The sequence below is a fragment of the Halichoerus grypus genome, chromosome 7, assembly GCF_964656455.1.
Source record: "Halichoerus grypus chromosome 7, mHalGry1.hap1.1, whole genome shotgun sequence".
NCBI classification, from domain to species: domain Eukaryota; kingdom Metazoa; phylum Chordata; class Mammalia; order Carnivora; family Phocidae; genus Halichoerus; species Halichoerus grypus.
Window position 1 is genome coordinate 32,039,612 of NC_135718.1, and position 25,429 is coordinate 32,065,040.

Below are 25,429 nucleotides of genomic sequence, written 5' to 3' on the forward strand. Positions count from 1 at the left end.
CTTGAGGTGAGTAACAGTGGGCCAAATAGAAGAGATGCCTATTTCATTCTTGCTGCCCGCAGTCTCCCTGTGGGCCATGGGGAAAGAACTTGGTTTGGACTGGTAGTTTTTAATTACTTAGAGTTAGGTCTCTGCCACTCTTCTGTGGCTTGTCACTGAGTGGGCTGTGGGTGGGGGTGACATGTGTCAGTCACTTCATCTCTGTGAGCCTCAATCTCTTTACCTATAAAATGGGATGGTAATGCTGCTTTATCTCCTCAGCATTGCTGTGAGATTCAAATGAATTATAGGGCCTTAGAACTAGAAGAGGGTATCCATAAGATGTTTAAAAATGTTTTGTAGGCCTATGTGAATGGATGCCAGTCCATTGTTGATTTACTGTTATGGTTCATATTATTAATAGCATAGCATGCCCCTTCTCAAACTTCAGCTATATCAGAATCACCTGGAGGGCTCATTAAGCCACACATTGCTGAGCTGCTCCTCCAGAATTTCTGATCTCGTAGCCCTAGAGTGGGGCCAGAGGATTTGTATTTCTTTTTTTAAAGATTTATTAGAGCGCGCATGAGAGCGAGCGTGCGTGCACAGGGGGAGGGGCAGAGGGAGAGGGAGAGAATCCTCAAGCAGACCCCCGCCCCGAGCACGGAGTCTGACACGGGGCTTGATCTCACGACCCTGAGATCATGACCTGAGCCGAAACCAAGACATGGTGCCTTAACTGACTGCATGCCCCAGGCGCCCCAGGATTTGTATTTCTAATACGTTCCCATGTTATGCTGATGCTGTTGGGCTAGTGTGGCCACACTTTGAGAACCACTGAAACACACCACTGAGATCTGGAGCCCCTTGGCCCTGCCACTACCTCAAGCCTAGAGAGTGCTAGGTGAAACCCATTGATTGTTGGAGGATAGTGCACGTGATGGTCCGTACAGGCCCGTGTTGTAGCCACATAGAGCTGAGTGGGCATTGGTGACCCTAGGTCATTGGCTACGATGTCAGGAGTTGGGTGGGAGCAGCTCACTGTTTCTTTGAATCCCTTAGGACTTAGGATGGCTTTTGGTAGTCCTCACTACTCAGGGGCAGAAGGTATCTCTTGCAGGTTGCTTTGGGCCAAACTTGGACAGTCCCATCTGCATTGGCAAACTCTTTCATTCTTTAGACTGGCCCAGACCCACCCAAACTGAAGCCATCTTTGGTTCCAGTAAAGGAATCACCTTTCTTATGATCTTCCCAGGTTGTAGCGGAGGGAGAGTCTCCCTGTGGGCTGGGTGGCTCATCTTCATATTCTCTCTCTTAGCCTAGGAGATTCCTCACTAACTGCTCAATCACTTTCCTCCCTCTCTCCGTGACATGTGTGGTTTCTGCTGAAATCTCTTTCCTAATTGAGATACCCAACCTTTCTCTTAATTATCCCCATTTCAGAAGAAAGGCTGGAACAGGCTAGCAGCAATTCTCACACTTTGGGGATCAAATTGGCTTGCTTAAAAACACAGATTCCCTGGCTACACCCTCAACGACTTTGATTTCTCAGGTCTGGAGAGATTTTAGGGATCTGAGACCTAGACTTGGGGATCCAGTTAAAGAGAATTTGACTTGCTTCTCAGTCTGCCAACATGTGGTGGGCACGTTTACTCCAATCACCCAGCAGCCCCTGCTTGGATGTCTGTCCTCCTCTGAATCTATATTCCATACCTGAGAGAGACAAAGCTGTGGGGCTGGGAGGGGAGAGGGTTGGCTTAATGTTGGCTTTCTGTTCAGCCATTGGTTCTTTGAGGAGAAGAAAGCCTCAGGGTTTCTGTTTTGGCCTCTAAAGAGATCATTTACCTTCCATTATATTCTGCTTACCAAACTATTCCTACCCCAAGGCCCAGTGCAAAGTCTGGCTGACGTTTGTAGCCAACACTTGATCCAGTCTCTCAATTTCTTGTGACTGATAATGGTTTTTTAACCTTTTTTTTTCCTTTATATGGCTGTCTGACTAGCTTGCACTGGGTGGTTTTTAATCTCTGAATTTCTGTTGTAAGCATCATGGAATTTCTGTTGTAAGCATCATGTCTACATGGTACTGGGCATATAGATACCTAATCAGTGGTGGGATAGGTAGGTTTCCTATGACCTTTCTGGGCTGGGATGACCACTGCTTGATACCTGCACAGATCTCAGAACCATGGCAGTAAGGGGCTAGAACTGGCTTGATTTCCAGTGTCTTAGACGGAAAGTCTTTTATGTGTATGTGTGTGTGTGCTTTTTAGGCCCTTGAGGATTACTGTCAAATAGTACTTCCAAGGAGGGAGCTCCCGGCAAGTCTGGGCCCTAACTGAAGCTTGAGTTTTTAACCAAAAATAGATGAGCATCAGGAAGGGAACTGGTCAGATAACTATTCCACTGCATCAGTGGCTGGCAGAGGCTGCTGGCTACCACAGGGTCCGCTGGGCATCATCTCTGGCAGCGGATTACTCATAAGGCTGGTTGAGTGTGTGTGTATGAGGAAGAAAGAGAAAGAAAAGGTCCTTACTTCAAACAGCATTCTTCCTGTGTCTCCCAAGGATATAGTTTGTCCCTTTAAATGTTTCTTTTTTCTTTTTTCTACATAATAGTCAATGTTCAAGATTGTGGGGAAAAAATTCAGGAAACAACCCAAAAACCCAGTTTTCAAAAGAGCCTGGGCAAACCGTCAGCATTTTGTAAAGGGCCCTTTCTAGCCTGGATCCTTTCTGTGGTGGCCTGCCAGGTCCCTCCGGCAGGATTGCCGGCTGCTTTGCCCATTCTTTGCTCTCGGTCTAAAGTAACTTCTCAGTTCATTCTAGTTCTTTTTCGTTTTCGGTTTTCTTGCATTTGGGTAACGAAATTTAAAGGGAGAGCATGGAATCAGTGTAGTACAACCACAGACCCCAAGCCTGTTGGAGTGGCAAGAGTTTTCCTCAGATGGGCCTCGCCGGCCCGCAGAGATCCTGCAGCTGCTTGGGGCCACGGTCCTCAGCCCAGGGGCCCCGTGTCTGAATCAAATACTCTACTCCTGCCCATGCTGCCATTGCAGAGATCCTGGTTCCCTCTACCCCGCCGCTTGGCCCAACGCAGGTGTGGCCCGTGGAGAGCAGAGGGCTTCCAGGGCCAATGGCCAGTGGAACTGCTTAAGTTCAAGGAGATTAATGAGGAAAGGCGTGTTGTTCAGATTGCATTTTAACATGGGTTGGGAATAACACTGGCTGTAAAAACATGATCAGAAATCTGCAAAATCAACACTCTTTCTTCCTGGTAAGCATGAAAGCCTGGCAGCTGCACCTCCCTCACACGTGTTTGGCCAACTGTCGTTCAGGACATCATGCCTCCCGCAGTGGTGTCTGGGAGCTGACTGAAGCCAGGATTGGCATTCCAGCTCTTTGCTGGTGGAACAGGGCGTTTCAGGGCTCTCAAGAGCTGTACCCATTCAGGTTGTCATTGAACTTAAACTGGAGCACGTACGCACCCATCTGGGGTTACATGGACACTCGGATACGGCCCCACGTCCCTGGTCTGGCTTTACCAAGTCAAGACCCAGTGCAGGTGGAGGAATGGATCTCACTTAGAGGTGATTTGTGGGTGATTTCTTTTCCGTCAGAATCCTCACCCTCTCAGTCACCCCTAACCTCTGTTATACAAGAGAATTTTGTTTATTTCGGAGAATCAGCCCACACACAGGCTTGAAGCAAGTCCAAAAGGAACATTTGCCACTGTACGAAAACGCGTCTCATCTTGCTACTCTTTGATGAGAACTGGTGCATCCCTTCTATTCACCCCTCCACCCCCTTCCCCCAGGGGCCTAAATCCTATGTAGAAAACTTACTGTATGGGAATTTACTGGTTTCTTTCTCGAAATGGAAACTAGTGCCTGACTTTCTTAAGGAAAGCAGAATTGCTTTATCTGCGCTCTCATTTTTCTTTTTTTCCTAGGAGTTTTCATGAATCTTCATAAGGAGATGGCTTAGGGACAGTTGTGGAGAAGAATGCAGCAGTAATTAAGAACCAGTATTCCTGGGACAGAAGCCCATGAGGAGCCTATGGCTAAAATGGGAAGTGAAGGGCTGGGTGATAAGGCCGCAGGTAGATTCACTGCTGGCCGGATTACCAGAACAGCTAGCTCCCTGTTCTCTATGAGGGAGACCGCTCGTTGCAGACCTCGGGTTGTGCCGGGTTTCTATCCCAGTCAGTGTTTTTTCTCAGACACTCGGAGCTGTAGAGGACAGCCATATGAAATGCACAGATCTCTTAGGGCCGGGAGAGAGAGCTTACATTTCAAAGAGTAATCAGAACCCAAAAAGCTCTTTTAAGATATGTCCAGCATCTAGGTTATAAAAAAAAAAATCTCGTATGTGTAGGATGGGGGTGACCTGATTTTAAAAGAAGCTCTTACGGGGGGAAAAAAGACTCATTTTGGAAGATCAGAAAAAGAGGCAGGTCCCTCTTAGAAGGATGGAGAGGGCAGTAGGTGGTTCTTGAGCTGGATGCCCTGACCGTTTTAGGTTTCCTTCTGGAGCTACCACTCCCGCCCCCCAAGGTAAGGCTGGGCGGGTACATGCCCCTTCTGCCTGCAGGCACCGCAGGTCCAGTGTGAGTTGGCTTTGGTTCGTTCTCCTCCCTGGCCTCTCTGAGAAACCACCACCTTGCCCACACAAAGCCTTTTTCATGCCTGCACTGGCTTTTCCAGGCAGGGGTCTGAGCTCTTCTTATTTCTGAGGGTTTCCTCATCAGGCCCTAGGCCCTGGAGCTGACAGCTGCCTTTGTTTTGGAAAAAAAAATCTGCAACATGGTCTGTAGAAAATGGATAAATGGAGCACTTTGTTTTCCTGTTTTAAACTTAAAGACAGATCTGTTCTGCCAATGCAGAAAGTAATTAGAGTATGAGTTCAGTTCCTTAGCGCATCAGTTAAGTAAGGGTGGCAGGAAGAAGGTACAGGTATGAGAGGGGGCGGGGAATAAAACGGGAAGCTGTGGGGGGGCGGGGAATAAAACGGGAAGCTGTGGGGGGGCGGGGGATAAAACGGGAAGCTGGGGCGGGCAGCTAGTGACAGGTGGGCGGAGAGAGAGGGGCAAAGAGACTTGCACAGGAAGAAACAAGACACAGTCAGAAAATAACAATATCAGGTGAAACCAATTTGTCGTAAGGCCTCCGCCCCATTGCAATTTTATGTCTAGGAATTCTGGGGAAATCCCAATCACTATCAAAAAAGGGTTTGTTTTTTCTTTGTCATTGTACCATGTAGTTACAATAGGACAACCTGACCTGCCTGTCCTCACAGAAAGAAATTTTTATTGATGGTTTAAGAAGCTAAGGCCCAGTTTAATACTTTGGAAAATATTCCTTCTCCCTCAAAAGCCTTATGATCACTGGATGAATCCAAAGAGTTAATGAAAATTCTGTTTTTATTGATATATGGATATACATATGCACATATGTCAGAAGAAACTACCTCCAAACCATCCCATGGTTCTCTCTGGATAACTGTTTTCCTCTTTTTCTCCCTTTTTTGGAGGAGGAAAAAAGTTATTAAAACATAACTCTGGAAAATATGGAGAAATAATATCATTGATTTAAAGTATTCCCCCCAACCCTAAAGTATTGTTTTTTTAATAAAAACTTAAGTTGGAAAATAGATGCATCCAAGGTACCCTAGCCCCTCCCCCCTTTCTTCCTTTTAAAAGTTGTAGTTTTTATCAAAGTTACATATGTGTATAGTTTCAAGAATCAAATAGTTCTACAGGACCACACAGGTTCCAGTCTCCTTACCTCCACCCCATTCCTCAGTGGCATTCACTTAAAAATCTTTCTTTTTTTTTTTAGATTTTATTTATTTGACAGGGAGAGAGACAGTGAGAGAGGGAACACAAGCAGGGGGAGTGGGAGAGGGAGAAGCAGGCCTCCCGCGAAGCAGGGAGCCCGATGCAGGGCTCGATCCCAGGACCCTGGGATCATGACCTGAGCCGAAGGCAGATGCTTAACGACTGAGCCACCCAGGCGCCCCATTCACTTAAAAATCTTAACAGATTCTTCTAGTATTTACTTCCACATTTTCAGTAACTTGCATGTGTTGCTACTTTGGGGCATTATCTGTTGACTCCTCACCACATAAGATGAGCATTTAGCTCTTCCCTCTCCCTGTATACTATCCCCTTTTGACTCTGGAGGAAGAAAAATCCTGTCCTCTCTAAAAGTCCTGAGTATCATGACTTATCCGAGAGGGACAAAGGATCCTTACATGGAGTGACATACACATCTTTTGGCTTTTCGTGATCTTGCCAACAAGACTTTTAAAGTCTGTCCAAAATTCTAAGCTCTTGGTTTGAATTGATCCTTGTGTTGTTACTAGCTCCATGGACCAACCAATACCAAGAACCTGTTGGAATCTGAATTGAATTAGGGCATCTCCTGGATGTTGTTTTTTTGGACCAAATATCAACTCATTTTGTTATCCTTTGCTTTTCCATAAAAGAGTGTAGAGAAAATCCACCATCCTAATTTATGGTGGGCCATTGTTTGCCAGACTTGGGGTCTTGGACACTCTCAAGGAGATAGCTTCTGTCTCTATTTGACTGGTGATATCCAAAGTTTGTGAGATGGTGGTAGAAATACTTGTATCCTGGGAACCCTCAGGAATTTATGGGAAGTCCTAAAAGTGCTCCCTTTTCCAGAAAAGCTGCTGCAGTCCAGTCTCCGGGTAGAGCATGTGGACTCTACTCTGAGTCTCAAGAGTTTCACTTTGTTCCCAGAGCCACCCACAGACACCTCTGAATTCTTTGTCCAATTCTAGAGGCCATTCCTCTGGCCTCATCTATTTTCTCCAGGCTCGTGAATGACTCCTACCTCCTCTCCTTTGCCTCTATTTATGGCCCTTCTGAGTTCTGGAGGAGACTTTGCTGGGCTACAGCAGTGATCTTCCGGTCTTTCTCACTCATGAGGAATGAGGGAAGGGAACAGGGTGGGACTTCCACTGTAAGAAATGAAGACTCTGAATCTTAAAGGTGTCAGGGACCTTGGAAACCACGTGGTTGGTTCAGCTCTGCTTGCCTACTTCCCAGCAGTGAGGGGGCCACTCTTTCAAGAGGCTGCCCCTTTCAATGTTGGGTGGCTCATCTCATTGGGAAGTTCTTTCCTACTGGACTGATGTCCTTGTCTGGGACTCCACTAAACAGGTGAGGGCAAACTTGAAGGTCCAGTTTGTTGAAACTAGTCAACAAATTATTCCCCCCATTACTCTTGTATAAGCAGTATTAAAAATGATTTTAAGAGGCAGCTATAAAAGATGCTGGTAAAAAATAATGTTTTCTAAGCACCAAGTGTGTTGCCAGAGAGGTTCAGTTTTGTTTTTCTTTTTCATTATGATTTTGATTTATTTGAGTCTGATAGAATGGTATCAGTGACAGGAGGAATAATTACAGTATCTTCTGAAATCCTGTCCTGGAACCCCACCAGGAACTGACCCAGATTCATGCCAAGGAACACATCATAGGTTTGGGGTTTTTAAAGATGTGTTTTTAAAAATGCTTGTTTGAAATGCTAGACTTTTTGATACTTAAAGAACATTGTTTTAGAGGGTGTAGTTCTTTTTTGATCCTCGGAGTTTAAACTTCTTAGTTCAGGGGTGGCCATAGTGATCAATCCTATATTGTGAGTTTAAGAGGCCTCTGAGAAGCAAGACCAGCACACGTGTGTGTGTGTGTGTGTGTGTGTGTGTGTGTGTGTGTGTGTGTGCGCGCGTGCCCACACCTATCTCCCCTTTCATCAACCAGGTCTAAATTTTCCTCAATTCTTACTGCTTTTACGGATTCTTCAGAAATGCTTGCCATCTTAGGAAAACTGGGTATAATCTTTAAATAAAAATGACTTGCCATAAAGAGAGACTGGCAGCAATAAATCAACATGTTAACATTGGTAGTTGGATTATTGTGTTTCCTTTGAGACTTCCTGTTTTCCCAGCTTTCTGTGATGAACATATATTAATCTATATTAGAGAAAATTATTTGGGGGTGGGGAGAAAGCATGGTTGCTTTTAAACTCTTTCCTAGTCTGCCAATGAGGTAACAAGGTGGAGAATGCAGGACGGATAACAGATTGGAACCCAGGGACGTTGGGAGCCAGCGCTACCATGGGAACTGTTGTCCTCTCTTTTTATCATCAAAGATGCCTCTCTTTTATTTTTACTTTTATACTTATTTGTCTTCTAAATTTCCCTGATTTGAAAGATTTCATCTAACCCAACATTGTGTTTATTAAGTAGTAAGTAATCCCCCATAGTTGATCCCTCCAAGATAGACTAACTGCCTGTAAGAATTGCCTGGGTTACTTTATGGAGTTGATGCTCTTCCAGCTGGGGGGGAAGGTGTGATGTTGGCCCCCCTGTTAGGCACTCATCTATGTTCTCCATCTTTCTGGCTGCCGGTGTGGGACTTTCCGAGCCGAGGACCCAAGGTTGGGGTTCTGCAGTTAGAGCTCTTCTGTGTTTTGGGCCCAAGACCCTGTATTCCCTCCAGTACTGGTATCTCTTCCCATAAAACCTGCCTTGGTTTCATTTCTAATGCAACAACATCAAAACAGCCCCAGACCAATAATACAGTAAGGCTTCGTGACTGTGCTAACCTTTTTCTGCCTCGTCATTATCATCATCATGGTAATAACAGTTGGCATCAGTTGAGCACATACTGAGTGCCAGATCCTGTGTTAGATGTCGATCTCATTTGATCTTTACAACTCCTCTGAGAAGCAAAGACTGCTCATCAGCCCCCATTTTATTGATGGGGGAAACAGGTTCCGAGAGGTTGAGTAATTTGTCCAAGGTCATGAGGCCAAAGAGCCACAAAGCCAGAATTTAAATTGCTTCTCTCTCACACCCTCCATACTTTTTCTCTAATCCCTTTCCTCTTTGGTCTGCTCTTTCCAGACCAGGACCTCAGCTTCGGATCTTCCTCACATCCCAACACATCACCTGCTCGTGGGTCTGGAGTGGGTGGGCTCGGGGTTCATGGGTCCTCAGCAGGAGGCGCGGGGAAGGTGGCCAGACTCTGACAGTGGAGGCTCGGGGCCGTGGCTGGGCTTATCCCTGAGCGTGTGAGACTGCAGCTGGGACTTGGTCTCTCCTTCTAATTTTCCACTTTGAGAGTGGGGCTGTAAGGGGTGCATGAAGGTATTCCCCAGCCACAGAAAGGATGACTCCCTGCCTCCAGTGCTGTTTAATTCCCTCTGGGAGTTGGGGGCGGTGGGCAGAGAAAGCCTCAAATCCCTTTCTTCTGGAAAGGTGAGGAAGCTAGGGGAGGTAACTTCTCTGCTCACAGGATGACCTCGGCTCCATTCCAAGGAGAGCGTGTGGAACAGGGATTCTTAATTTTTGTTGGGTCATGGACCCCTTTGAGAACCTGATGAAAAGTTTGGACTCCTCCCTAGAAAAATTATAGTAATAATAACTAACATTGTGTTGTGAGCACTTAAACAGGTATTACCTCTTTTAATCCTCCTCCTAACCCGATGAGGTTTAGGTAGGTACTCTTGTTTTCCCTGTTCTACAGACAAGGAAACTGAGGCATTGCGATGTTAAATGGCTTGCCTGTGGACACATGTTTAGAAAGTGGTAAGGCCTTTGCATATGCTATCAGTTGGACCCCAGGAGCTAGAGTACCTCAGTTCTAGAGTACAAACCACCTCCTGCATTGCTTACAGATGGAAATGTGTATGTGTAATAAGATAGCAGGTGGATACCACTCCCCCACAGCTGGTGATCAACCTGCTGTCATGGTGGTGGAGGAAGGAAAGGCTGCTCTTGGCTCCCCTTTGCAGAATCTTCCCCCATCCTCTTGGACCAGTTAGGTGCATCTGCGTGGGGTTTCTAAGTGTCCCAGCTTTGCGGGGATCCCACACAGTTATCTAATTGGCATTTAATGGTGGGTGGGGAGTCGGACAATCTGGGCTTCTCTCCTGGTTTTGCCCCTCCAAGCTGTGTAGCTTGGGGAGTCATTCAGACTCTTCTGAGCCAGTCTGCTCATCTGCAAACTAGAGCAGATGAACTCTGGCCTTCATTAGGATAAGGAAGGTCTTACCACTGTGGGAGGAAGGCAGTGCCCTTAAGCAAATGGCCGGTGCCAAGCAGTGTGCACATCGTTCTGTTAAGATTAATGAACCCAGAGACTGATCTGTGGCTGCTGACCATGCTTGACGACTGCAGCTTTAGAAGATACAGAGAGTATTTTCATAGAGTGGCAATCGGTGATCCTAATGAGATTTTGGAATAGTTTGTACTCTGTACTTGTCTGCCTGTCTGCCTTTCTGTTCCCCACCTGTTTGTTCATGACCCCCCACAGCAGGTTTCCCTCAAATCATAGATACCTGGGATGTTAGTTCTGGAAGGGAACTCCGATCACCTGTGGCCAGCCTTCTCATTTTGCAGGAATGGAAATAGGCTCAGAGAGGTATAGGAACTTGTCTAAGACCACACAGCTAATCCATGGCAGAGCCAGAACTTAGGTTAGCAGTCTTTCATTTGTGCCGTATGGCTGTCCCTGTGTCCATCGGACACAGCTCTGCATCAGTTTTTACCTTGTGTGGCCCTCATCCCCTCTACTTGCTTCCTTGAAAGTAGAGGCTGGGTTATTCTTTTTTTTTTAATTTGAGAGGGAGGGAGGGAGAAAGGGAGGAACAGAGAGAGCAAGCGAAAGCACTAGAGCACGGGGAGGGAGAAGCAGACTTCTCGCCAAGCAGGGAACCTGACATGGGGCTCGATCCCAGGACCCTGAGGTCATGACCTGAGCCAAAGACACACGCTTAACTGAGTCACCCAGGTGCCCCGAGGCTGGGTCATTCTCATCATAGTTTCTCCCTCTTTCTCACTGCCTCACTGTGTGGTGAATGAAGGAGCCACGCCATCTGCATGAGCAGAGCCATCTCAGGAGACCTTTATGGCGCTAGGCCCACAGGCTTCACACATTCAGATCCGGGTAACTTCTCCATGCACCGGGATGAATTTCTGCTGTTGACAGAGATCTGGGAGCTCCCCCTCTCCATATACTACTTTATCCCCATTCATGTAATGGTGGATATACCCCGCCGATGTGTTCCCGGAAGCTCTGGGAAGCCAAGCTTGGTTTGTGAATGGCTGTGCTGGTGCTCTCGATCCAGCGGAGGTCTGAGCTGGATATAAAGAGCATCTTTTCTGAAGCTGGGCTGGCTGATCTGAGTGGTGACAAAGCACCACGGGGCATTCACACTGTTGAGCTTGCCCTGCTCCTTGCCACAGGCCCTGTGAATGTCCATGGGCTTTCTCTTCTCTTTGCTGAACAGTTTGCCCAGTTACTCTACCTTCTTAGGAGAATTTTATCTTGGTTACCTCCGTTGCTGGCCCGTTTTCATCTAGAGTTGGGGCAACAGATAGAAGCAGAGTTGGAGGACCAGGAACTGGGGGTGGGGTGTGTGTGTGTGTGTGTGTGTGTGTGTAAAAGTGTAAGTGTAAAGAGGAGCTGTATTTGTATCTGAGAAGGCCCAATGCTTGTGTGACAGAAGAAGGCATGCGGGAGAAGGGTAAAGAGAGGGAGGGAGAAGTGTTTATGGGATTGGGAAGAGTGGGGAGGAGGAGAGGAGTCAACTTGGAAGAATAGTTGCTGTCTGTCTGAGGGATACAAGTGGTAGAGAAGGGGGAAGAGTTTTAAAGATCGTTCCTGGTGCATTAAGACTTCCGTTCTCTCCTGTTGGTGTTCAATAAGAAATGCAATAACATTTTGAATTTTTGTTATGTTTAGACTGGATTGTTTGCTTACGTGGCCACCAAGTGGAGACTGGGCTACTAGGAGACCAGGTTATGTTGACGTTTCTGGTGTGTTCTGTCTGGGAGACAGAGGCTGAGTGGGGGGCAGAAGAGTGTGAGAAGCAGACTCTAGAGTGGGGGTGAGCTGGGGGAAGTGGCCTGGGGTGGGGTTTGGCGTGCCAGAGTCCGCGTGCAGGTTGTGTTCCTCTCCCCTCTGAACGAACTCCTACATCATTTTCCTGCACTAAAAATAAAGAAATATGTCCTTAATCACTTTGGACCCTGTTTGCAAAAAAAAAAAAATACAAGGCAGTTTGGACGTAGTGGGGAGGGATGCAGCGATTCATTCAGATTGTATTTTTTCCACAGAGAGGAAGTTTGCCCTAAGAAAAAGGACAAGGTTGAGTTTCTTGGTTGTGTTTTACTGACGGAACTTTTATTGGAGAAGATTATTTAAATGTTTGTTCTCCAAGAAATTGCTCTCTTGTACTGGTTTGAGATGGAGATGGCTTAGCACACAGGGTTTTTAAAGCAAGGGAAGGACCGGTGCCTGGCTTAGGTAAAGAGAGTTCTTTCTTCTGCCAGCATGCCTGTGGGGGTTCAGTTGATGTGTGCGCTCTGCCCGTTCCGCGTGCACATCCAGTAAGAGGACTTCCTGCAGGCCCTGGAGGAAACAGGCTGTTGGACCATGCAGGTCTGTGCATCACGTCCTGGCCCCTTTCTGGGCTCCGAGGAGAGCAGGAGAAACGCTTCTGGAGAAGAGCCCCAAGCTTTGGCCTGATATTGAGAAAGTTCAGGCGAGCGTTGGTGCTTTTGGGAACCAGGCAAGGGCAGAAAGAGGACCTGCCCTGGTTCCTCTCATGTTGCTGGTGGGAGTGCTCAGCAGCACGGTTGTTGTTTTTGTTTTAGCCCAACTGCCAAGCTATTGGGCACCTTGAAATTACCTATCTATATTTTTTGATCCTCTTAAGGGGCCTTATGTGAGGGCAGGAAGTGTCAGTGGCCTTCTGGAGTTTGGAACAATGTCCAGGGCAGACGGTCATTTCCTACCTAGCTTTAAAAGCTGTTAGGAACGCAGCACTCTGCAGGGGAAAGGCCCTGCTCAGTTCCTGGCCTGTCCGTGGGCCACACCTGCCTCGTTCAGGCTGGCCCAACTCTGGCCAGGGAAATCTCGATGTGGCTCTGATGATGTTGGTCACAGTTCTCAGCCGTGTGTTTCTCAGAGGGACTCCTAGAATGCTCCACGGTTCTTGTAAGTAATGCATATACCAGGTGGACAGAGTCGGGGTCTCTGGGGGATGGGGGCCTTCCAGGTGATTCCTTTGTACCCTCTGGGTGGAGAACCACTGTGCCATCTGCAGCCATTGTGTAGCAGTGGGCATTTTGCTTGGTCAATTTGATGCCAGGAGATCCTGGGTTCAGATTTTAGGGCCTTAAGGAAGTCGGAGAAGGGAGGGTGCAGGTGTTGAGTACCAGCTGTTGGAAGATGCCAGGCCTTTTTTATTTACACTCAGCCCAGTGTGCTGGATGTTATGATGCTGGGTACAGGGGAGGAAACAGTGTCAGATTCGTAGCTTGCTTAGGATCGTGCAGGTGAGTTGGTAGGTGGAGACCAGGCTTGACCAAAGTCCTAATTTTTTTTTTTCCATTATGGCTGGGATCCCCATGCTGGAATGTTGAGCGTCTCCTCGAGCATGGCTGTGAAATAGAAGGATGATATGAGCCATACATGTTAAGATTTTCTAGAAGCCACATTGAAAATGTAAAAAGAAGCAAGTGAAATTAATTTTAACTACAGATTTTCTTTAACCTAGTATATCTAAAATATTTCAGTATTTAATCAGTATAAAAAATGTCACTGAGATATTTTACATTCCTTATTTCCATACCAAGTCTTCAAAATCCAACGTGTATGTCACCTTCCCAGAACATCTCTAGTCCCACTAGCCACATTTCAAGAGCTCAGTGGCCCTGTGTGGCCAGTGAGTACGTACAGGACAGCAGAGCTCTAGCATCTCTGGACTGGAGAAGTGTGTCCTGCCCTGCTGCTCAGGGTAGCCAGGGGTTTCTAAGTTAATGGTTTACAAAGGCCATAGGATGAATCAATGCTGGGTAGTCTGCATGAATGTCACCTGAAGGAGGGGGGTATTATAAGTCCTCAGTCTAGGGTCCCAGGTGATTCTTCTGGGTAACCTGACTGGAAACAGCTGCACTAAAAGCATTCACTGGGCCATTTCCCTCGGTTCTGTGGCTTTGCCCCGCCCCCTTTCAGGGACACTTGCATTCCAAGCACGTTCTCTGGGGGTGGGGTGGTGGTGTGATGGGAAAGGTGGGGGAATGTATGCCCTGAGGGCCCTTTTCCTCCCTTACTAAATAGAACTTCAGTTTCAATGGGAAAAAAAAGGACTGCTTATTTATCTGGATGTGATCATGCATAAGGGGTGGGACCTTCCTTCTCGGTGGCTGAGAGCAGGATCCTCTGTTCTCAGGAAAGGTAAGATGAAAAGAATAAAAATATTTAGGGGAGAATGGGATACTGTGTATACTTAAGCTGTGTTTTTTTCCAGTGGTTTGGTTTTAAAATTTATTTGCTGACTTAGTGGAAGAAATCTGGTCCTAAAGAGTTATAGTCCTGGGGTCCAAACCTCAAATGCCTCAGAGGTCCGCCAGGTGACAGGTGGTAAAGGGCCAGAGATTCCAACTCCAATCTTAGGAATGTTCTTCACTTCCACAAAGATTGTGGTCTCCCTTTTTTCTGGAAATACAGGACCCTGTTGGTCTGTCATTTTCTTACTGTTGAGAGACAAATATTTCTGTAAGGGAACAAGCAGTGTAAGCATTGTGATAAATGGCAGTGACATTTACTTGGTGTTTAGGGAGACGGATCTGAGAGCCATGCGCCTTTAAGGGGACGTAGCTACTATCCAGTCCATCCAATTGCTGTCTTTGAGGCCCACCGTTACCAGATCTTGTTATTTTAAGGAGAAGCCACACATCTAGAATATTTAAAAGGTAATAGCTTGGCCTTTTTTTTTTTTTTTTAATTTAGAAATACAGTTGAGGGGCGCCTGGGTGGCTCAGTCAGTTAAGCGTGTGCCTTGATCCCAGGGTCCTGGGATCGAGTGTTGCATCAGGCTCCCTGCTCAGCGGGGAGTCTGCTTCTCCCTCTGCCTGCCACTCCCCCTGCTTGTGCTCTCTCTCTCTCTCTCTGACAAAGAAATAAAATCTTGAAAAAAAAAAAAGAAAAAGAAATACAGTTGAATCTTGAACAACACAGATTTGAACTACATGGGTTCACTTAACCCAGATTATTTACAGTACTATAAATGTATTTTTAATTCCTTAATGATTTTCTTAACATTTTCTTTTCTCTAGCTTTATTGTAAGAGTATATAATACATATAACATAAAATATGTGCTAATTGGTTATGTTATCGCTAAGACCTGGTCAACAAGAGGCTATTAGTAGTTAAGTTTTGGGGGAGTCAAAAGTTATACATGGATTTTTAACTGAGCAGGGGTTGGTGCCCCTAACCTCTGTGTTATTCAAGGGTCAACTGTAGGTATAGATTCACAGGAAGTTGTTTAAAAAAAAAAACAAAAGTCCAGGGGTTCCTGTGTGTCCTTCTCCCAGCTTCGGCCATTGGTAACACCTTACATAAGTATAGTACAGCATCAAAACCAGGAAATGGATACTGTTGCAATCTACAGCCCTTACACGGCTTTCACTAGTTCAGTTTATATATGCACTCAGTGTGCGCATGCATGTGTGTGTTCTGTGCAATTTTATCAAGTGCAGATTTGTGTAACCACCTGTACAGAGAAAGTCTGGCTTTTCGATTCTGCAGATAACATCAAAAACTCTGTTTAGGTCTAAAGTACATGCCATAGGCCTGGTGTGGCCTTGCCGAGCCTCCAGTTTTCAACCTCTGTTCTAGTCTCACCCTTTCTTTCTTTCTTTAAAATTTGTGTAACAGAATTCACTACTTTAACCCTTTTAAAGTATTTAATTCAGTGTTTTTTAGTATATTCGCAATGTTGTGCAACTGTTAACACTATCTAATCCAGAACATTTTCATCACTCCCTAAGAAACCTGTATCCATTACCATTCGCTCCGTCCCTCCCTCCCCTTAGTCCGTGGCAACCATGCATCTACTTTCTGCCTCCTTGGACTTGTCTCTTCAGGATATTTCATACAAATGGAATCCTGGTACTCTATGTCCTGGTCTTCTGTGTCTGACTAGCCCTTTCATTTTACAGAGAATGAGAAGTGGAGCCAGAGAGGGAAAGTGATGTACCCATTAGTATACTGTTAGTGAGTGGCCAAGACTGGACTTGAACCCAGAACCAGTACTCTTAGTACCATACCTTTCTGCCTCTCACCATTCAGCTGTTTGTTTTTATAATATGATGATAAAACTACTTGGTCTTAATAAGCATGCTAACAACAGAATGTCTTCTGTTACTTGTGCTGAGTGTTAAGGTTCTTCATGGAGTCACTGTGGAAATGAAAACTGTCAAAAAGAAAATAAGATAATTCACTTAAGTATGCTTTTACTGGGTACCTATTGTGTACCAGGCTCAGGGCCAACAGGGATGAGTTAGATTGGACCCTAACCATCAAGGAGCAGTCCACTGAGGGAAACAAAAGAAAGAGTTTCAGGATATTAGGGTAAATATCATGACTGTGGGGTAGAGCGGAAGGGTAGCAGGCGGAAAGCTCTGGGGGCTTTGAGAGGTGAGAGGAAGCTGGCAGGTCCCGAGGCAGCAGGAGAGACCTGAGCAGAGGTTTCAACTTGAGGAGTGGTAGTTGCACACACCTGAGCTGTGAGCTGATTAGTGGTGATGGGGGTGGAAATGGGGAACTGGATATTGGTGATACAGCTGGAAGAGTGGGCTTGGGTCAGAGTCCTGCAGGTCAGCTACCCCTGTGGATGTCTGTAGTTTGCAAGCTCATAATGGCTGAATGGAAGCAGAGTAGGAGAAGCCGAACTTGGGAATTGAGTCTCCAGGGGGAATACCCAAGTCTGAGCAGTTGGGGTAGGGAGTGGGATATGCAGCGGTAGAATCAGTATCTAAGTATCAACGAGAGTAAGGAGAATCAAGGCAAGAGAAACCAGGAGACCATTCCAGAAGCCATGCCATGATGAAGTCATGCCATAGAACATGTTTGGAGGGCTCTCAGCTCTGTTTCCAGTGGCCTGTCTCCACCTCCTTGCTCACCCACTTACTGAGCACTTGCTTTGTGCCAGGAACTATTGTGGTGCTGGGTTTGCAGCAATGAACAAGTCAGGCAAGATTCCTGCCGCCTGGAGGGAAGCATGGATAAGTTAAGGTTATTACAGGTTGTGATAGTCCTATTGAGAAAGTAGCTTTTGCTGGTGGGACTAAGATTAGGCAGTTAGGGCTGGCCTGAGTCAAGAGGTGATATTGGATCTGAGTTTCCCATGGTGAGAATACCCCAGCCATGGCAAGACACAGGGAAAGAGCTTCACAGGCAGAGAGAACAGCAAATGCAAAGACCGTAGAGGGAAGGAGCCTCTGGCCTTCTGCAGGGGGAGTACTCTGGGCTTTGTCAAGATTTTCTCGGGGCGGGGGGGCACAAATCAGGACAGGTATTTTGTGGAGGTATCCTGTCTCAGGAGTGGAGGGGGGCCTGGAAGGGAATCTTTGTGAGGAAGAAAACTATATCCCAGTGGAAGAAAGTATGAAGTCACTCATACTTAAATGATTCATTTAAAGTAGGCGTGCTTTTTTTTTTTTAATAAGGGGAGCTAAAAATTATTTTGCTATTTTTCAACTAATTTTATTCTATTTTATGAGCTTTGTGTCGTTCACAGAACTTGGAAACCTTCATTGTGCTTCCTACTGAATCTGAAGTAGGTGGGAGGGCTTTAAAAAGTTCCTCCAAACCCACTTTCCTCTGCCAATGGGTGTAGAGGGAGGACAGCTGGGCAAGGGACCAGAGGCGATTCCTGTTTGAGCTACCTTGGCATCGAGTATTTGGGCATGGTCCCAGTGGGATTTGTTCTGGGATATAGGGAAGTACTTTCCGGGCCAAAAAAGTTCATTTTGCATATATTAGAAAATCATCTTAAATAAAATGATATATACTGCACAAAAGAAATAAAGATAATTATTTTTATTTGATTCCTTCCCAAGTTGGTCAGCCTCAAGGCCAGTTGGGGATTTTCTCCAATTCTAGACTAGCTTTCTGAGCAGTTCTTCTGAGTCCACTAAATTAGTGGGCTAATTAGTGGGGGCCTAGATTTCAGAGTCTAGTGGCAGACCTAAGTAGTTAGGGGATGGGTTAGCTTGATCATACTTCAGTTGGGAGATATGAAATTTGAGGTGTATCTTGAGGGAATCTGGAGGGTTTGAAGGCATCATATTGGCATACAGTGATTAGTTGGGCAAACAAGCAAAAGACTCCTTACCAGGTAAACAACAAAGGAGGTAAGCATGAGTAAGTGCTTGTGCTATGGAGAGGTACATAGTGCTCTGAGGACCTGTAACCCTAGAGGCTCCCATTGGACTAGACCTATTTGGATGGTCTAGATTGGTAGGAATGAAGGTGGCTAATGTGACTTCCACAACACCTAGCATTGTTCTATATTCTTGGGGTAGGGTAGACAGGAGGAGGTAAATGAGAGAGGTAATGGTTCCAGGTGTTTGGCGTTTGGCGATTTCTTTTGGAGGGATAAGTCAAAGAAATGTCTTGTTTTAGGCAAGGGCATAATGGTACTGCAGGAAACAATGGATTGCCTAAAAATTGATGACCCCCAGAAGGGGCAGATTAGTATCTTGAGCTTTTCCTAGACTTCCTGTCCCACCTACACTCTTCCAAATTTGCATTATGGCTCAAGTGGAGGACCCTGAGGCTGGCGGGGATGCGTAAGAGTATCCTCCTTCTGGTGAAGGATACTATGGAATGCTGCTGGGCCTTGCGATCAGGAAGGCTGATGTTGGTCAGCTGCGGGTTTCTCTGGTGCTGGGCTGTCTGAAGGTCACCTGGTAGCATCTGGTGATGTCAGGAGAGAGATCTTTTTAGGTTGGCCATTCACGGAACCAACTTATTCCCGTCTGTCATCTTCGTGGCGCACAGCATTTACTTTGCCATTCTTGGCTTGAGATTGCTCAGGCCATCAGTTAACCACAGAGTGGAAATCTGGAAGGAGAAGTGCTCAGCTGGCGTGGCAGGTTTCTAGGCATTGCATTGATCTTCAGTGTCTTCTCTTTGGTGGGCAGTAAGGACTTGAGGCAGAGTACTTTGTGCCTTGGAGCTGTTCCTTGAAGGCCACCTTGGTGACTGGATGCTCCCAGACCCTTTGCCCTACAGGGTGAGCCTGCATAGGTATGAGGGCTCCGATCTGCTGAGACTGGAATCTGGAAGCAGTGGCACCGGGTCACCGTATGCAGGCATTCTATGCTTATGTATTTAGAATAAAACGAGTTAAGTGATGGTTCTCTTAATGTGATGTAGGGAGTGGCCAAACACACTAAGAATGTGCAACGCCCCCGAAGCCTGGATCCTTGCATCCTGCCTGGAGGATGCTGAATTAATGACCTCGAGGAGATTTTCTGGAGCTCCTGAAGCCTCTGAGTGAAAGATACTTTTTTCCAAATGGGAAGGACTCTGGGCATCAGAATCACCTGAACAATGCCTGGGCCTCCAAATCAGAGATTCTGATTTAATGAGTTGGGGGCCCAGGAATTTTTTTTTCTTAGTGATTCTAATTGTCAGCCAGATTTGGGAACCTGCCCACCAGTGACAGATCCAGGGAAGTTCTTCCCACTCTTGAGGTGAATTTTGCCTCTTTGTTTGCTCATCTTGGTCTTGAACCCTGAGCAACCCTAACCATGCACACGTATTTGGTCTTCACTCCTCTTTATGTTCCTTTCCAAAATGTCTCTTTTGGGGTGCTGGCCCCTGGCTTTGCTTCAGCCTAGATTGGGGCTGGCGGCTCATCCCTATCCTATCCATGAGAATGGGAGAACTCCACCTGGGGATTTTGATGGGCAGATATTCTGGGACATTTTCTTACAAAACTTCCTGCTTAAGGCTTGACTGCATAGTAGATTCTGGCCATAGAAATCCAGGCCCTGAGGTAGATACAGGATGGGCTCATGACTGGCACAGGACAAAAAACTATCAGCTGTCTTCTCAGGGACATGACGGAAGTACTAAAAATACTAGAAGGGTCAGTATTTCTACCACCATGTTTCTTGGGCCTGGCAGACTCTGGGACAGCATTGGTTGCCCTGAGGGAGTCCTAGGTGGGCATTGCCAGGAATCAGTGCTGATAAATGGTGGCACTCTTGATATGGGCACTTGGCGAGATAAATGTCCACAAGTGTACATGACCTCTCAGCAGATGTTGGGTCAGGTGGCAGGGGCTTTTTTTTTTAAGATTACTTATTTTAGAAAGAGCGTGAGTGGGGTGGGGGGCCTGGGGGGGGAGGGAGGAGAGTGAGAACCTCAAGCAGACTCCCCACTGAGCATGGAGCCTGACGTGGGCTCAGTGAGAGAGAGAGAGAGAGAGTGCCTAGATTGGCAGTCAAGAGACCTCTCACAATCCTGAGATCATGACCTGAGCTGAAACCAAGAGTCAGACACTCAACCAACTGAGCCACCCGGATGCCCCCAGGTGGCAGGGGCTTTTACGACTGACAAGGTAACACGAAATGTGGATGAGACCAAATTGGAGGGGCTGTTCACTCCTTGCTTTTGCCCATGTTGCCCCATGGCCTATAATTCCCACCCTCTCCTCTTTTCTCCCCCTGCCTGCTCCACTCCCCTCCCTGCTTTAGGATTTCCTCGGCATCTGTCCATGCTGGGAAGTGTCTATTCCCCTCAGCTGCACCAGGAGCCCCAGCCCAGTGCTCCTAGAGCACCGGTGCCTTCCCAGATCTTTAGGTTTACCCATTTGTGTTAGAACTGTTTTTGAGTATCAGATCTGTCTTTTACCTTGACAGAGCAGCTTAAGGGCAGGGACTGGATCTGGTTCATCTTTTTGTTTCCATCGCCTTGCACACTGCCTGGCGTGTAATTGGGTTCAGTAAGTATCTGTTGAGTGATCAATGAATCAGTACATTCTTTGAGGGGATGATATAAATAACTCCTACCAAGATCTTCTAGTTGAACATTGTTTATTATAGTCTAGTACCTCTATATAAGCTTATTTGTAGCCTTGTATTCAAAATGCATATCAAAGGACATTTTTCTAGCATAAAGAGTATTTCAGACAGTTTGGGACATTAACTGACCACTTTTGTAGTAATAGATGCGTGGTATTTATGAGACTTTTTTGTACTTAAAGGAGCAACTTTTTTTTTTTTTAAGATTTTATTTGTTTTTTTGAGGGAGAGAGAGAGCACTAGAGAGAAAGAGAGCAAGCCCAAGTTGGAGGCAAAGGAAGAGGGAGAAGCAGGCTCCCTGCTGAGCAGGGAGCCCGACCACACAGGGCTTGATCCCAGGACTCTGGGATCACAACCCGAGCTGAAGGCAGATGCTTAACCGACTGGGCCACCCAGGAGCCCAAGGATCCACATTCTTGAGACTGTCACATTAGGAAGTGAAGCCTTAGGGAACCTAATGGAATTTACCTTCATTTGTCAAAGAATAGAAGAGTATGGCAAGCCTTTCAGTAGAGCGGTTTGGATACTTCAACTCTATCTCCTTGACTTTAGTATTAGCTTTGAAAGACCCATACATGCACACCTGTGTATATAAAATATTTTTTGTTTTACAATATAAGACTACCATACGGTGGGACATAGTGGAAGAGTGCCTAGATTGGCAGTCAAGAGACCTAGGTTCTAGAATTAGCTCTGCTTCTAACTGTGGGAGTAGGCAAGTCAGTTTCCTGCTTATACTTTTATAATATGGAAGTGTTGTACTTGTTCAGGGATTTCACATGCCTTCCAGAGTGGGGGTGCTAACTTAAGTTGCTGATGTGCTGTACCATTTTTTTTCCTCTTGGAACTCTGCCCCTTTTCCTTTTACATTCCCACTTTCGTTAAGTAGAGGGAATTATTTCTGTATCTCTCTCTCTCTCACACACACACACACACACAAGACCAAAAAATCCAATAATACAAGGGCAGTGATAACCACAGCTCTCTCTGCGGTGAGACATTAGGTAGTGGTAGGGAGTGTGGCATTTTGGAGTAGCCAAGCCTGCCTGTGAAGGGCAGCTGCTACTTAGCACAGCTGATCGTTTTTAGACATGTGTAGGCCATGTTGACTCATTTTTTGTTGTTGTTGTTTTTTTTTTTTTTTAAGATTTTATTTATTTATTTGACAGAGAGACAGAGCCAGAGAGCACAAGCGGAGGGAATGGCAGCAGGAGAGGGAGAAGCAGGCTCTGCACTGAGCAGGGAGCCTGATGCCGGGCTCTATCTCAGGCCCCTGGGATCATGACCTGAGCCAAAGGCAGATGCTTAACCATCTGAGCCACCCAGGCGCCCCTGTTGTTGTTGTTTTAAGAGAACTTAGAAGTCTGGGTTTTTATGTGACCTCTGTGATTTTTAAGTTTTGGCTCAAATTTTCTAAACCTATCCTACAGATCGATTGTAATACTGCTATAGGCTAGATGTAACCCACTGGGCTTTCAGTTTGTGAGCCCTGTTATAGACGATCTCTAAAGCTTCTTTCTGTCCAAGGTCCATTGATTCTAATGGGGACCATTTCAGCTGGTGAACTAAAGATTCTTGTTCCAGTTGGGGAAGTCAGAGAAAAGAGTGGGGGCTGGAAGAGGAGGATGGGGGCGTAAGCCTAAACAGGCTGCCTGCCGATTGGTGTTTTGGTTGGCCTCCTTGGGGAGAGGCCACAGAGTGCCTGATTCACACCACATGTTTTGTATCTTTGTCATTGCAGGGGCTGGCATTTGTTGGAAGACTTTGTGAAACCTTCTCTCTGCCCAGAGCTCAGGACCAATGCATCCCACCACCTTAAACCACTGGTAAATACGTGTTTTGTTTTGTTTCCGTTTCTGTTTCTTTTTTTTCCCCTTTTTTTCCTTCCTTCCTTCCTTCCTTCCTTCCTTTCTTCCATCTATCTGTCCATCCATCCATCCATCCTTCCATCCTTCCTTCCTTCCATCCATCCATCCTTCCATCCTTCCATCCTTCCATCCATCCATCTTTCCATCCATCCTTCCTTCCTTCCTTTCCTTCCAGCCATCCAGCCATCCTTCCTTCCATCCTTCCATCCATCCTTCCTTCCATCCATCCATCCATCCATCCTTCCATCCATCCTTCCATCCTTCTTTTCTTTTTTGAAGGAGAGAGAGCACGAGCATGTGCAGGAACAGGGGAGGGGGAGAGGGAGAGCAAATCCTAAGCAGACTCCACGCCTAGTGTGGAGCCTGACATGGGGCTCCATCCCCTGGCCCTGAGATCGTGACCTGAGCAGAAATCAAGAATTGGATGTTTAATTGACTGAGCCACCCAGGCACCTCTGTTTTGTTTCTTCCGCTGTAACGAAAGGAAATATTTTTGGTGGACTGTAGAATGTGATTTTCAGAGACCACACCGTCCTTACTGTACTAGGAGGAAGAACACTGGGCTGGGCCGAGGCATATCTGGGTTCTGATACCTACGTGGTTCTGCCACTTCTACTCTGGGATCGCAGGTGAATTGTTTGACCTCTCTGGGCCCTGGACAGGAAATGAAACCTGTCCTGCTAAAAGAGATCCTATATCTGAGAATGCTTCATACAGAATAAAGTGCTGGACAAATAGAAAGTAACCCCATTTAGCTTTGAGATGTACAGCTGGGTAGTTCTAAGCTAACAAATTAAAATGTGAACAGATATTTTGGAAACACGGATCTTAAACACCTATTTTCTGAGTCTTCCAGAGTGGTCCTTCAAGACCTTTGTATTTTCCTTTTCTCCCCTTTCCCACCACTGCTACAGCTGCCCTTTTCTTGAAAGACTGAACTAACTGCATTTCCCAATTACCTTCATTTTTATTTGAGATCAGATAATTTCAGTTAACAAATGTTCTTCATTTTTCCAAAAGAAACTGAATTACTCATCACAGCAGGTAAGTGTCTTGCTTCTGTGGCAGTGGAAGGAAGCAAGTTTCTGTCCTTTGCAGCGGTGCGTCGGGGCTGAGCCAAGGATGCTCCGGAGAGCACCGGCTAGTTGATGTTGAAGGTCTCGTTTGAGCTCTTTGAGGGGAAGGACCACCATGAGCCAAGGAGGCAGTAGGACCCATGTGTCTGGATCCCCACCACTCTTTGTTGAGAAAAGCCGGTTTGTTTGCTGACTGGCTGGTCAGCTGCCACCATGTGGACCAGGAGCTGGTATGACCTAGTGAGACAAGTCTCAGTGGCATGGCCAGGTGGGGAGCTGGCGGAGTGCTGCGGGTTGGTGCAGGAAGGACAGGCAATTAGGACAGGCAGGCCCAGGGTTAGAGACCCAACTCAGGCATGGGAGGCTGGCCAGATTGCTGTGTCTAAAGGGACACAGTGGACATTCTGGGTCCTACAACCAGAGTCCCATCTGGTTGGCAAGAAGAGCTCCATGGTGGGGTTCCTCAGGGAAGCAGATGGTCTCAGGTGGGTGGGCCACTACCCATTCAGCAAATATGTATTAATACCTACTGTGTGCCAAGGCACTGCTCTGGGCATTGGAGATTCAGGGGTCTAAAGGCAGACTGTGTCCATGTTTCTGGAGCTTAGATTCAAGTAGGGTGGCAAATAACGTGAGCTCCGAGAGGGCAAAGATCTTTGCTTATCTTGTTCACTGGATATCCCGAGCCCTTAGAAGAGCACCTCGCATGCAAACATGATGGGTGTTCACTAAAAATTATTTTATGAACAAAGTAAATCACTAAATAATAATTTCAGGTAGTGATAAGTGCCATGGGGGGGAAAAAAAACAAAATGAGTGGCTGGAGGGACTGTTTTTGAAAGAGTGGCCTGAGAAGACTTCTGTGCATGGGGGAGAGAGAGAGGGGGAGAAATTCTGTGCAGAGATCTGAATGGAGTGAAGGAATCTTGGGGGAAGTGTGTAGGCAGAGGGAGCAGTAAGCAGAAAGAAAAGCCTTTGATGTAAGCTGAGCTTGGCGTGATAGAGGGACAGGAGGGCAGCCAGTTTGGCTGGCCTTGAGCTGGGACGTAGGTATGGGGAAAGTGATATGAAGTGAGATCAGTGGCAGGTAGGAGCCAGATCTTGTAGGCCATGATAAGGAGAGTGTGATTGGACAACACTGGAGAGTTTGAGCAGAACAGTAATCATCTTTGTGCTTTACAATTATTTCTCTGGGTCCTGAGTGGAGAGTAGACTTTGGGGGCAAGAGTAGAATCAGTGTAACCTGAAGGGGTCCAAGCAGGAGATACGGGCACGACTTGGATTAGGGTGGGGATTATAGAATGATGTGAACTGGGCAAGCTCAGGATATATTTTGAAGGTCGTGCCTTCTGGGTTGGGTATGGGGTGTGAGCAGAAAGAATCAAGGATGAGCCTAGTGTTTTTGGCTGGGTGAATGATGTTGCTGTTTACTGAGATGAGGAACAGAGAGGGATGTGTGGCGGGGGACCCTGAGGGTTCAGTTTGGACATGTTAAATTTGAGGTGCCCATTTGGTATTCTCCTGGAGATCTAGAGTTGGCTGGGGCTGGAGATGGTATCTTTGAGAGTCATCAGCATGTAGATGATA

General features: G+C 46.5%; 1 protein-coding gene across 50 annotated transcripts in view; it reads left to right on the forward strand.

Annotated features, from left to right (window-relative positions):
• SORBS1 (sorbin and SH3 domain containing 1) overlaps positions 1-25,429 on the forward strand; it is a 224,916-nt gene that overhangs the window by 40,294 nt on the left and 159,193 nt on the right. For all 50 annotated transcript variants that reach the window (XM_036111654.2, XM_078077319.1, XM_078077329.1 and 47 more), the window contains exon 2: positions 22,640-22,724. The gene's annotated coding sequence lies outside the window, so the exon portion shown is untranslated. The remainder of the gene's footprint in view (positions 1-22,639; positions 22,725-25,429) is intronic.